Source organism: Nyctereutes procyonoides, unplaced genomic scaffold, assembly GCF_905146905.1.
Source record: "Nyctereutes procyonoides isolate TBG_1078 unplaced genomic scaffold, NYPRO_anot_genome, whole genome shotgun sequence".
Taxonomy (NCBI): domain Eukaryota; kingdom Metazoa; phylum Chordata; class Mammalia; order Carnivora; family Canidae; genus Nyctereutes; species Nyctereutes procyonoides.
Genome location: NW_026575145.1, coordinates 13,387,988 through 13,401,619, shown reverse-complemented (window position 1 = coordinate 13,401,619; position 13,632 = coordinate 13,387,988). Strand labels below are relative to the sequence as shown.

Below are 13,632 nucleotides of genomic sequence, written 5' to 3'. Positions count from 1 at the left end.
AACTAACATGTTTTTTGAAATAAAACAGCAGTTTCTCCAGCATCTCACCACTCCTGAAGCAACTGCTGCATCTATTCCTTTCTTGGCAGACTTATTCTACTAACTGATGGTTTCCTACACCTTCTTTCATCACTTCCATTACTGAAGTCATCTTTTGGCTCATAGTTTCTGCTTACTGTCTTCTCTTCCCACATCCCTAGTTTTCCAGGTAGACACTGGACTACCTGGTTTGTAAATGAGTCTGCTCTTCTCTCTTTCCAGGTCTCTCTGTCTCAAGTTCCGACTTCCCAAGAGAAAGGCTTTGATTGGTTCAGATAATAACAATCTAGTGCCATTCCCAGCTACTTCGAGGGGGCCTGGAGAGCCTAAAGCAGGCTATCCTTTTGGTCAGGTGTTGGCTCCTGGCTCAACCAGTTGCTGCCACAGTGGTGGGAGAGATGGGCACTAAGTCTAGAGAATTCCCTGTGGCCTCTTTTTCCCAAAAGTAGACCATGGGCTTATAAATCTTAATGACCATTGAAGTACAAATCCCCCAGTGAGTTAATGGTAGAAATGGTTCAAAGTTTCTTCTTCCAAGTATGGATTTATTCCAAACAAGTTTTTATCTTTAATATTAGTTTAATTTGGCAGCAACTACCTATGGTACTAAACTTCAAAGTGGCATCTGCTGGCTACTTACAGAATAAAAACCTAAGGTAGACATAGAAAATACAAGCCTTTAAATACAAGAAACCTTTAAATTATTTCAGTGAATTCTGCCTAACCTTAGCCAGTTAATTCCTGTTTTTCTTTTCTTTCTTTTTTTTTTTTTTTTTTTTTTTGAGAGAGAGAGAGAGCACGTGTGCAAGCCTGGTTGTGGGAGGGGGTACAGAGGGAAAGGGAGAGAGAGAATCTTAAGCAGGTTCCATGCTGAGCACGGTGTTGACACAGGGCTCCATCTCCTGACCCCTGACATCATGACCTGAGCCAAAATCAAGAGTCAGACACAACCCACTGAACCACCCACGCACTCTTCCTGCTTTTCATTCCTATTCATTTATTCACCACTACTACTTGGTAGGCATTTTCCTAACCTGATAAATTATAAAGACAGTTAATAGAGAAACCTCATCCTCAAGGAGCTGACCTTCAAGGGAGGAGAAAGGAGCTGCATCTTTCTTCTCATCTCTCTTTGGTCTAGTTCAGTTTTCTCTCCCTCCTTCACCTTGTGCATCTTCTAGAAACATGAGTGTTGAAAAAGGAGAGTTGATATCCAGTTCTCCATGTGTCTTTACTACACTTGTCAAGGATTCATAGAAACCCTAAGTGAGGGGCGCCTGGGTGGCTCAGTTGGTTAAGTGTCAGACTCTTGGTTTCCACTCAGGTCATGATCTCAGGGTCTAGGGATGGAGCCCTGTGTTGGGCTCTGCACTCAGCAGGGCCTCTGCTTGAGGATTCAATCTCTCTCTCTCTCTCTCTCTCTCTCTCTCTCAATACATAAATCAGAAAGAAAGAAAGAAAGAAAGAAAGAAAGAAAGAAAGAAGAAAAGAAGAAAAGAAAGAAGAAAGAAGGAAAGAAAGAAAAGAAAAAAGAAAGAAGAAAAGAAAAGAAAAGAAAAGAAAAGAAAAGAAAAGAAAAGAAAAGAAAAGAAAGAAAAGAAAAAAGAAAAGAAAAGAAAGAAGAAAGAAAGAAAACAGACTCTGGTTCTACCAACAGGTAAAAAGCAAATGTGGCAGGAAGAAAGGGCAGTGGGAGACAGTATGTCTTTTTCAAATTTGTATGCCTTTATATTGTTCAAATTTTTAGAAGCTTTTTTCCAGAAATAACTTTCTATAACAGAAAAAGGAAAGGTTTTTTTTTTAAGTTTTTGTCTATAAAGAAGGAAAAGAAATGAGCAGGGATGGGCAACTATGAACAAATGGAGTTGGTAAAATTTTCCATGACCCTACTGGCAAGATTATTTTGGTTTCATTAAAAAAAACAACAACACAAAAAGTCATCTCAAAGGAAGCATTGTGAAGTGAAGGAAGAACATACCATGCTTCAAGTGACTGAAAAAAATTCTTTTGTCCTTTAGATTTGCTGGATGCATGTAGATTGCTTTCTTATCCTTGAAATTCATATGACCGCATTCCTTCTTCACTATAGAAAAGCAAACTGACATGATAAAAAAAAAACAAGCATTAGATCTTAGAGATAGGCAATGGAAAATCTGGTGGTAAGGGGCCAACAGGGCATGGTTTCTTATATGTGTGAGCTTCCTGTAATGTGGAATGCGTACGTGTGAAATCACCAGTCACTACATTTGCAATAACTTAATAACATGACCGTTCCTCCACCCGTCCTCTTTCCCCATACCGAGTTCCAGTTTCACACTGGGCCACTTACTGTGAAGCTTTACAAAGAAAGAAGGAAGTAAACCCACCAATGAGGCAGCTATGTGTTTCAAATGCCACATTCTTAACTTGATGAAAGTTTCTTTTATCATATTTATTAGTAATGCTATGCAGTTCAGAGTGGATGGCCCAAATCTTGTATTTAATTGTCTCCCTGTGCCCTGTACCTTTCAAACATATTAATAATTATTTAGAAGACTTTCCCTCACTGGGGCAGAATTAACGGACAAAAGAATCCTAGCCAGGGTCATCTTCATTCTGCCACAGGACTACACCTGCTTCCTATTCTGACCTAAAAATGAAAGGAAAAAAAAATGTGATATTTAAAAGTGCCCAGGTCCTTTTTTTCCGATGCCAGGAAAGGGATGAGAGTTCCTATTTCTACACTGTGGTTCATGCTAAGGGGTCTCCAAGTGTGTAACACTTAGGGGACTTAGTTCCTAGCTCCCTAAAAGCAAATAGCTCTTCAGGGGCAAGGCAGCAGCTGGCCAGGGGGGCCCGGTAATCCCCAGCAGCACACCAGGGCTAACAGAGGAGATAACTGTGTTTGAGGAAACTGATAGGATCTAGAGAGAAACCAAAGCTTAATACCTTGCCTGTCACTCTTAAAAATTAGGAAACAGCAAAAATAGGCAAATTGCTGCTTGAGGAGTAACTAAGGAGAGAAAAGGAAATTTGGGGCCTACTGCATTTTTCTAAAGCAGCCGTTGGAACTCAAGCTGGGTTTGGTACCGAGGCAGACAGAAGTAGATAGGTCTGCGGAAATGGCTAATTTATAGTAATTCAGAATAAAGCCATACCCTAGAACAGATTCAAAGTGGTATTTTACATGGCTCTCCAATTAGCAAAGTCTGCCAGCTGACCAAATGAAGATGGTATCTGGCTCCCTAAGAGAAAGTAAACCACAAACCTGTAAATATTTTAATTAAAGTAGAATACAGAACTCATTGAATTTAATTTTGAACTTGGGACTATTACCCACTGCTTTAATCTTAGCTCTCACCCTGTTAAACATAAGCAGTAATGAGTCAGAATGCAATGTTTTGCTTTAAAAAAAAAAGCATTTTTCTAAAAGCAGTAACAAAAGTTATGAATGTTGGTTCTACTGCTTACAATTTTGGAAAAATGCTGTTTGTCTGTCCTTTAATTTTATGAGACAATTTTGAAAAACATCAATCAAAGTTCTGCTCTGACTCTCCAGGTGTGAAAACAGGATACAATGGGAAATCCAGATGGTCAAAGTATCAGCAGAGTTTTTATATTTGTGATTGGTAGAGAGAAGGAGGCCTCTGTTTGAAGTACAACAGATGGGAAATGCCAACTTCATCACTAAAAGTGTTATCCTCACTCCCATCCCACAATCTGGAAACAAGCCATGCCATTGTTTAAAGATGGCAGTCCTTCTCTAGATGAGGGGCAACTTACCAGACCCATTTAGTCACCCTTACACAACACCTCTTTGGGTCAAGATGTAGCCAACACTATCTCCATTAGTTAATAAAAGGAGTACTACCAGTCATTAAAAAATAGTAGTCTTATTAGAGATTTTAAATACTGCATGTACATTTTATCATTCTGAAAGGCAATTTGAAAAAAAAAATTATGGCTGAGTGATTGAGCAACAAAAGTGGTAAACTAATACACGTGTGCCTCTGAGCATGTGCACACCTGAGTACACTTACATTTTTAAGTAGCAGGAAGAATTACATTTTGCATGTTTAAGAGATCTCATTGGCAGCTCAAACACTTCCCCCAGCCTCTTGCCTCAGGCAGGTAGAGGCACTAATATTTCCTTCTGCCTAGAAGCAGAGGGGAGTTACTCAAGGTCCTGTGGCCGATTAAAGAGAAAAGGGAGTACAGAGAGTAGGGGTGGGGAGTGAAGGGGCGGGGAGAGGAAGAGAGGGAGAAAAAAAGAGGGACAGAGGGAGAGGGCAGCAGGGCAAGGGAAGGGGCGGAGGAGGAAGGATGTGGTCTCATCCAACATCAGCTTCTATTTAAGTACCTAGCCCAGCAGACCATCCAATCTTAGGAGTTCCTGTCCTCTACTTTGGAGTTCTGGCCTCTGTTTGTCCCAACTTAGATTATTGCTAAAACAGAGAAAACAACAACCCCACGCAAAAAGCAGGTGCAGTAAAAGAAAATACAAATTTTCCTTTTAAAATATTTGGAATTGAGTCTTTGGAAATGGATGCTATAAATATAAAATCAGCTAATGCTCAAAACTATTTGTAATTTTCCCTTAACTTAATTATTTGTCTCAAAAGGAAACCACAACTATTTGTAAAAATGATGTTTTCTGACCCTTGATTCAGGAATATCTGCCAGAAAACAACTGAGATATACACAAAGTTAACAAACCCATACACACGCAGTTGAATGCATAGCAACCTTTGTGTAACCAATTTCAGCTACTTCTCTTTCTAAGGAAAAGATTTTTTTTTAATTTTTATTTATTTTATGATAGTCACACACACACACAGAGAGAGAGAGAGGCAGAGACACAGGCAGAGGGAGAAGCAGGCTCCATGCACCAGGAGCCCGACGTGGGATTCGATCCGGAGTCTCCAGATCGCGCCCTGAGCCAAAGGCAGGCGCCAAACCGCTGCGCCACCCAGGGATCCCTAAGGAAAAGATTTCTAAGGAAAAATCTGAATCACTTTCATTTTAGAGGGTTTTTTTTTAAACTCAAATAAAAAAAGAATTAATAGCCTTATTAGATTTTAAAAATCTTACAAATTGACAGAAAGATATACAACACATGAGAAAAATGTTCAAAGGACATAAATAATTTTTAAATAGCCAATAATCATTTGAAAGGACATTTTCAATCATTTTAAGGACATTGAGAATCTAAGGAGTCAAAATTCCAAGTATGAGACACCATTTTTCACTTGTCATATTGGAAAAAAATTTAAAATAATATGTAGTATTTGGGAGTGATATAAAAATAAATACAATGGTATGCACTGACAGTATAAATTGATCGGCCTTTCTGAAGGAGTGCTTGTACATATGTGTGTTTTAAAGCCTTAAAAGAATAAACATTCTTCAATTTAGCAACTAGATATCTAAAAGTTTATCTAAGAAAGCATCACAGAGATGTACTTAAAATATAGCTATAAGGATACTCATTGGAGAGTGAAAATATTTCAACACTACTATTTCAGTTTTCACACACCAAAACTAATAGAAAATAAATCATGCTATCAGTGATTATCTCTGCAAATTGAGAATACTGGTGAGTTTTACTGGATTCTCATTATTTACCTATCTTTTTAATAATGTTGTTACTACATTTTTAAAAGAATTATGTCAAGATTTATCCATCTGTCACACAATTATGTTATTCTAAGAAAAAGGCAATATTCTTACTGATTGAGGCAAAGCTTTGGGGGACAAACATTTCATTCATTGCATTAATATTTTATCTCAATTATTTTAACATCAGATTGATATCCCACATCTGTGCAGCACTTTGCATCATACAATGCACCTTTACCTTTGCACAAGGCTCTTCTAGCGAAGACCTCATCCCAAACAACTAATGATCTATACCTACCATACATAGCACAGGTAACTAAATCTTGCTGAGGTCTTTGCTCCCTCTTAACAGAAATTACACTGTGAAATAGAGAATAGAAAGAGCCTTATTCTAAAGCCTTAGATCTACATTGTGTCCCCCTTTCTAACACTGTGGGTCTTCACAGAATTCCCAGCATGACTCATATAAAAGAGAGACAGGGATGCCGGGGTGGTTCAGTGGTTGAGCATCTGCCTTCGGCTCAGGTCGTGATCCCGGGGTCCTGGAATCGAGTTCCACATCAGGCTCCCTGCAGGGAGCCGGCTTCTCCCTCTGCTATGTCTCTGCCTCTCTTGTGTGTCTCTTCTGAATAAATAATTAAAATCTAAAAAAAAAAATGTTTAAAAAGAGACAATAAGACATCTGTCTTTCTCCACTGCTGTTCTCATCACATCAAAGATTAACGACCACACAGGAGGTACAAAATCGTGGAAGCCATGGACACATCTGAATTGATATCTTGTAATGTTCATTTCATTTTCCAGTGACACACAAAACTGTTTTCTTCAATGTGACTAATATCTGCATTCAGAGACACCTCAAATGTTGGCTAGTATGTTAGTGATACTGGAAACATTGGAAACAGGAGTCTGGAGTAGTCTGCATGCTCTGCGCTGTTGGGGGCCACTTACCCTCTGCAGGTGAAGCACACTGCTTGTTCTCAGAGGATGGGAAGAGCCAAAGTGTTGAGAAACAAGGGTCAGTACAAGGGTTAAATGAAAGCGAAATCATGCTGACCCAGAAATGCAAATCAATGTGCCTGAGCTCTCTGTAGAACTTGTGCCTGAACACTCTATTCTTTCTCCAGATTACCTAGTGTCCCGAGAGAGAGGCTCCAGCGATTTAGAAAAAAGAGGTGAAGTGTGGAGGGTGGCATCAGGCAGCAGTGGAATCTAATTTTATTTGAGAAGCATCTCCACAATTTATAGTGGACTTCTCACGGGGGGGGGGGGGTGGTGGAAGCAGTTTTGAAGTTTATTTCCCTTTCTTTATACTGCTTTTACTACCTCTACTAGTCCAAATTCAAAGCTCAAAATCAGAGGTGATTTTAAAACTGTATCTTAATGATTCATAAAAGTAAGGGCATGCAAGTGTAGAGATTTATAATGCTCATCTGCATTTCATTCTACAAAGTTGCAAAGCATGCAGGAAGCTCCCAAATGCTGAGAGAAAGCTTCCTGAGATATAAATTCCAAGTAAATAGCATCATGGTTCTCATCACTAATGGAATTATGAGGGAGAAAGGGAGGGAAGACAGAGAAGAGAGAAGTAGGGGAAGAGAAGAGAGATGATAAATTAGAGAAGAAATGGGTGCAGATTTAAAAGAAAAAGAACAGAAACCAAAATCAGAGAGGGACTCATAGTTGGGGGGAAGCATGGAACAAAGTAAGCCAAGGATAGATAGCAAAAAAGCTTGTTAATGGGGGTCGAGAGCTAAATGGCTCAGGCCTGAACCCAGGCTCCACACCTAATTTCTGGGTGACTTTAAGCAAGTTACTTAACCTCCTGGAGGCTTGCTGAGAGAACTTAATTGCAAGAATGTATACAAAGCGCCCAGAGTAATGGGAGTAATGCCGGGGCAGGATGAGTGTTCAAAGATCACAAGCTAACTGGATAGCCCCTTCCCCGGCCCAGAGGGTGGCATGAGCCAGACTCCCAACCTGTACCTTCCTCTGTCTCCCCACCTGAGGTCCTTTGATGAGAATGGCCATTTGGGGTCCTGGCCATACACCAAAGACATGGAGTGCTGAACTTCTGACTTCAAATCTGTTCTGTTACTTGCCAGCTGTTAGTGTGTTAATTTAGGCAATAAATACTTACCAACTATTTACTCCCTTTAGGTTCTGGGCTAGAATCTAATGAATGAAAACAGACATACCCCACCCTCACACCGCTTACAGGCTCATGGGAGAGCCAGGGAGCAATAAAATAATTAAGCAAGTACAAACAATATTAAAACTATCAAAGAGAGGCACACATGCCATAAAAGTATATATAAGTCTTGAGGAAGACACTGTGGAGCTGAGCTCTATCAGTGGAGTGAGCAACAGCCTAGACTATGAAAGGGACATAGTCCCTCAATTCATAGAACCATCTAGGCTGAAAGAATAGCTGGAATGGTGGAAGCCCAGAAAATGAGAAGAGACTGAACAGTCATCTGGAGCCAAACCAGGCAGGGCATGGTGGACCTGGTTAAGGACTTTGGTTTTTACTCTAAAAAAGAATAGAAACATCAGTGGAGGATTTTTATTTTATTTTATTTTATTTTATTTTAAAGATTTAATTATTATATATAATATAATATAATACATAAATATATAAATATAAATAATATATAATAATTATATTATTAATAATATAATTATAAAATAATAAATTATTATTATGAGAGACACAGAGAGAGAGGCAGAGATCAGGCAGACAGAGAAGTTAGGCTCCCTGCTGGGGAGCATGATGCAAGATTCGATACTGGGACCCTGTGATCACAGCCTGAGCCAAAGGCAGATGCTCAACAACTGAGCCACCCAGGGGTCCCAGTGGAGGATTTTTATTCAAGAAAACTACATGATTATACATGGGTTTTGAGAAGACCACTCAAGCTTTGGTGTGGCAGATAGATTTGAGGAGGGCAAGGTAGACTCCTGAGGTGGCTACTGAACTGTGCGTGGAGAGCAGATGGTGGCTGGGCCTGAAATGGAAGCCATGCAGGGTGTCTACAGATGGGTAGATGTTACATCAGCAGGACTCAAAAGTTGGACATAGAGGGAGGATTCTTCACTGGAGGAAGTGGATGCTAAAATTGTCATTCACTGAGACAGGGAGCGCTGAAGAATGCCAAGTTTGGGGGAGGCTTGTTCCTTGGTTATCTTTACATACCTTTTACTTGTGTGACCCCAAGGAAGCCTTTTCCTCTCTCTGCCTTGAAATCCTTGTGAGGATTAAATGAAACCATTTACCTGTAAATACCTGACACAGAGTAGATGCCCAGTAGCCGGTAACTGTGTTATTAGGATTTTAGACAAGAAATACTGAAGCAACTTTGTCTTGGCCTTCCACAGAGGGCAAGATTCTTTACTTTCAGTCCAGATATCATCTTTCCTGAGAGAGTATCTGACCCACAAATGCAAGATCCTAGAGTAGAATGTCCCATTTGAGCACAAAGTAAATCAGGATTCTTGGATTACACTGGGGAGGAATTCACATTTAATTTATGAGAAGATTCCCCAATCTGCCCTCTTTTCAAAAAGAATTATTATGAGAAGTCAAGTTCTGAGACTTGTACACATACTTTCTTGTTTTCACATCCTGCACAGGGAAAGCTACATCTGACTGTCCAATTTATGAACTTTTAGGATAAACATATATGTTTAACAAATGTTTCTTAAGCACTTCCTTTATGTAATGAACTATGGAATACAAAGACAAATAAAACACATTCCTTGTTCTTAATGAGTTTGAGGGCTGGTAGGAGTCACACATACATATTAAAATACCATGAGGGAGTGTATGATGAGAGATAGTGGGGAGCAAAACTCTCAAGTCTGGAAGTAGAAGATCCTAAGTTTCAAACTAGACACTGGAACATAAGCTCTGCTTTCAAATGCTAGGCTGACCCCATGGTTTTGGTGGTGAAGGGTCCTATTTAAGTTTGGGGTCTGGAAAACCATCAAGATGCATACAGCCTCAACCCCAATAGAACAGAAGATGAAGATACTATCAGGTCTAGATATAATAAACATAAAGAGTCAAAAATCATTACTAAACTAAATTTTGGGAAGGTAGAAAGGGAAGATTTGAAGTGCTAAGTCTAAAGAAAAAGAGGATTTGCTAAAAAGCAAGATTTTCCATTAACATTAGAGAACTATTCGTACAGACAGAGAGGCAATGGATATAACGTCACGGTTGACACCATGGTTTTGCCTCATAAAAGTAACTTGAAAAAAAAATCCACAAAATTCTGCCCAGTGTTAGGTCTGCTAACCACCTTTCAGTGTCAGCTTAGGAACAGCAAACTCAAGGAGCCAGCTCACCCCACATGTTCTGGCACTTTGTAAAATTTCTTCTGAAATTTAAATTAAAACCAGTGCTTCAGTAATGAGCTTTATTTTCATCCACACAGCAATTTAAACATGCCATTTATTTTCTGTCTGCCATGAGACTGGGAAATGAAGCATTATTGAACATAAAGCAAAGCTAATTCTAGGAATTTCCAAAATCAAAGACTATCCCTAGAACATTTTTACATCGAGAAAGCTTGAGAGTGAGTTCTAGAGAGTCCACTTTCTAGATGGTCTTGTCCTCTGATCACTGAAATGATGAAGGTCTGAACATTCAGTGAAATTGCTTGAAATAAGAGTCTAGCCTTCAGTTAATAGTTTCTGTCAGTCTCCTCATTTAATCCCAAACAAGTTATTGGTTTATACCACCCCTTCTAGCAGTCTGGTTGCCATTAACCAGAAAAAGTAATTCTATTAATGGAAAAATCAGTGTCCAACACATCCTCTAAGACTTGACTCAAATGTCACCTCCATTACTGCCTCCCTGGTCATTATACATGGCTCTTTTAGAGTCTTTGTCACATTGAATGGAAATTGGTTCCAGTGCCCCATCTGTTCTTCTACACTGTGAGCTCCTCAAGGGCAAGGACAGGAACATATGCATTTTTGTGACATGATACCTGACATATATAGTAGGTATTGTCAGACATGGAGAAAAGCACAGAAAGAAAATCAGGGAGACAAGCAGACCAGGGAAGTAACAGAACTGCATACCTTCCACAGTCATACACAAAGAAAAGGCAATGAGAGCCACCGGAGGTATGGTGACATGTCAGGTTGGCCACTGAAGGAACTGGAGGTCAAGCAAGGACCTGACCGGAAGAGGCTGTCCTTTCTCCCTGCAGCCTATCTCTTCTCTCTGACAGTGATTTTTGCCTTGCGAAATTTCCCCTTGGGTCCAGGTCACAGGTCAAAGGGATGGAGCAACCCCATAAGCTGTATGTGTTGTCTGAGGCAAGTCCCAGGCTCCCACCCAAGTAATACACATGTGGCTGGTGTTTGAGGTCCTTGCTGGTTTTTGTTTGTTGAGTTTTAATGGAGAGTGGAGAGGAAGGGATCTTAAAGGCAAAGGTGCCTGTGAAATGAACACTGTGGGTTCTACATGTGCTGGGTACTTGAGGAATAAACCTAGTTGCACAACCCACTCAAGATACACCATGAAGTTGCATCACCCCATTATGTAAGCCTTTATCAAGGCAGGAAGGGGGAGGGGTTAAAGTCTACAACCAAACAGGAGTGCAGATGAAAAAGAAAAAAGTGACTCTGAAGTTTTCAGCTATAGTGAACATCTGTAATTTGTAGTAGCAATCAGCTTTGATTCACAGAGGTAGCATGTAAACTTGGCCTTGAGCTTCCTAGTAGCCAATGCAAAAAGCATTAATCAAATGATCAATGATCGCCTAAAAAGTTCATGACATTCATCAGACAGAAAACACAGTTGTTCCAGAAGTGCCAGCTGTTACTCAGTACTTAGAACTGAAAGATGTGGTCACACAAGTGTTTTCATAAAGAGTATCAGGATAACATCCTCATCTACATTTCCTTTAGTGCACAAAATAGCACTTATTAGGCAATCATAATATTCTTTTTTGGAAACCAATGGCATATTGCCACAGTGTAGTTCAGTAGAAGCAGCTTTACAAGGAGTCATACCATGTTTCACATGTTCATCGTACTTAATTGTCCATCTTAACCCAAGGCTCTAATCCCATTCTCCCATTAACCAGCTACACCTGTCTCCAAGGGTGAATCATTTGCCTGCCCTGGGTTTGAACTGGATGGTTTCTGAAGTCCAGCTTCAAAGTTCTAGAGGTCTATAAGGTTTATTACTTTGTTTTTCAGAAAAGCATCAAGCTTTCAGTGTCCATGAAAGTGTGAATCCATCCTTGTAGGTATCTGTACCTAAGTAGCTTATGCTCATAGGAGACGGATATATTTAATATATCTCAAAAACCTGAAACCATGGTAATGTGTCAGAAATTGGGAAAATCCAAAACAAAAAAGGGAGAGACTAAGAATAGGAGTGGAAGAATGGCAAACATAATTTTAGCTACTTGAGCATTTAGCTTGAAATCCACCTTCGTTTCTTTAGGAGTACTTTAATAATGATGACAATAACAGTCATAATATTTGCTCTAAATGAGCCTCTAGTTTCTCATAGGCAGTGGCAGCAGCAGCAGCAAACACTTATTTGGCGCTTCCAACCTACGAGGCCCTATTACAAGCGTGAGATACAATTACTCTTCGAATGCTCACAATAATTCAAAGACGTAGATTTTCCTATCCAATTTCACAAATCAAGAAACTACCACCCTGAGGGGTAGAATAACTTGCTTCAAATCCTGTGACTTGATCCAGCGTTCAAGCCGGCTCAGGATCCAAGGTCTAACCAGCACAGGCACTGCCTCTAGGCCCCTGAGGTCAGAGACTGCTGACACTCTGACAAATGGCCTCACTCTGGATAAATACTGGATATTAGAGCACCTTCCTCTCAAAATAAGATTTGGTTGGAAAAAAATATATATAGGGCTTCTAAGAAAAGCAGCTCCATAAGTGCAGAGAATAAAAAAGATTTTAATGATCAGTGATTATTACCCGCATAACAATTACTCAGAAAACAATCCTCTAGCTCTCTTGGAAAATTGAAGGTGGTCTCCCCTGTGCTGCCACAGCAGTCAGTGACTCCTCTGGTGAAAATTGAGCAAAGAGACCACCCTAAAAGTCAACAAAGTTGGGATTGTAAGGGGGTGGGTGGGCAGGCTCCCCTGGGGAGCAAGGGAAGGCCCTGGTTCCATTCTTAGATGTGCATCTTCTGGAAAGACCCGGGACCCCAGGCTGTCTTCCTCTTGGGTCACATGACATATTAGTCTTTGCTCTAATATCTCCTCTTCCTTCTAGCTCTCCTCTCCTCCCTTCCCAGCACATACGTGCCTGTTTGGAGATGCAGGAGAGGAATGCATTTGAAGTACCTAGCACCAATCTAACAGATAATCACGTGTAATCACACATCCAGGAATCACGTCTCATACATCTAATTACCTTTCTTCAGAGGATCTCAAAGCACTTTTCAGATAGTAATTAATTACCTCTTCTTAGGTATTTCCTCCTAAGACCTGAAAAGAGAAACACAACAATTATATGTCTTGCTCTCTAAACAGCTACCAACATTTCTTTTGAAACAACATATGCACACACCCACACACACGTATGCACGTGCAGGGAGAGAGGGAGCCAGAGGAAGAGAGAGGAGGAGAGAGATTTTTTAACAGTGACACAGCAGTGGAATTCTTCACATCCTGTCCTGTGCTCACAGCAGGGGTGGCACCCATGTCATCTGTATACCATAAGTGTTAATAATGATGTAGTTTTCCTACACATCATGAATGAAATGGAATCCATTTTCATCTGTGAAATTGCCTGCCTCCTTTTATTCATTCATCTTCTCGAAGCCACCCATACCCTGACTTAGCAAAACCACCCTTGTCTCATCTCCTAGCTCATTTTATAGTCCTGAAGTGCAGTACTTCCTTCCTAAAGAACAGTGTTTCTCCAAATTGGGTGAAACAGTTCTTAAAAGTTGGCTACTTTCAAAAATCAATGAAATGTGCTTAGCCCTTT

At 40.1% G+C, this 13,632-nt stretch overlaps 1 long non-coding RNA gene across 1 annotated transcript in view; it reads right to left on the bottom strand.

Moving 5' to 3' along the window:
- Positions 1-13,125, bottom strand: part of LOC129499494 (uncharacterized) — a 46,825-nt gene extending 33,700 nt beyond the window's left edge. The window contains exons 1-2 of the long non-coding RNA XR_008662390.1: positions 13,054-13,125; positions 2,018-2,137 (exon numbers count right to left, since the gene is read on the bottom strand). This is a non-coding gene — a long non-coding RNA (uncharacterized LOC129499494). The remainder of the gene's footprint in view (positions 1-2,017; positions 2,138-13,053) is intronic.
- Positions 13,126-13,632: the final 507 nt, after the last annotated feature.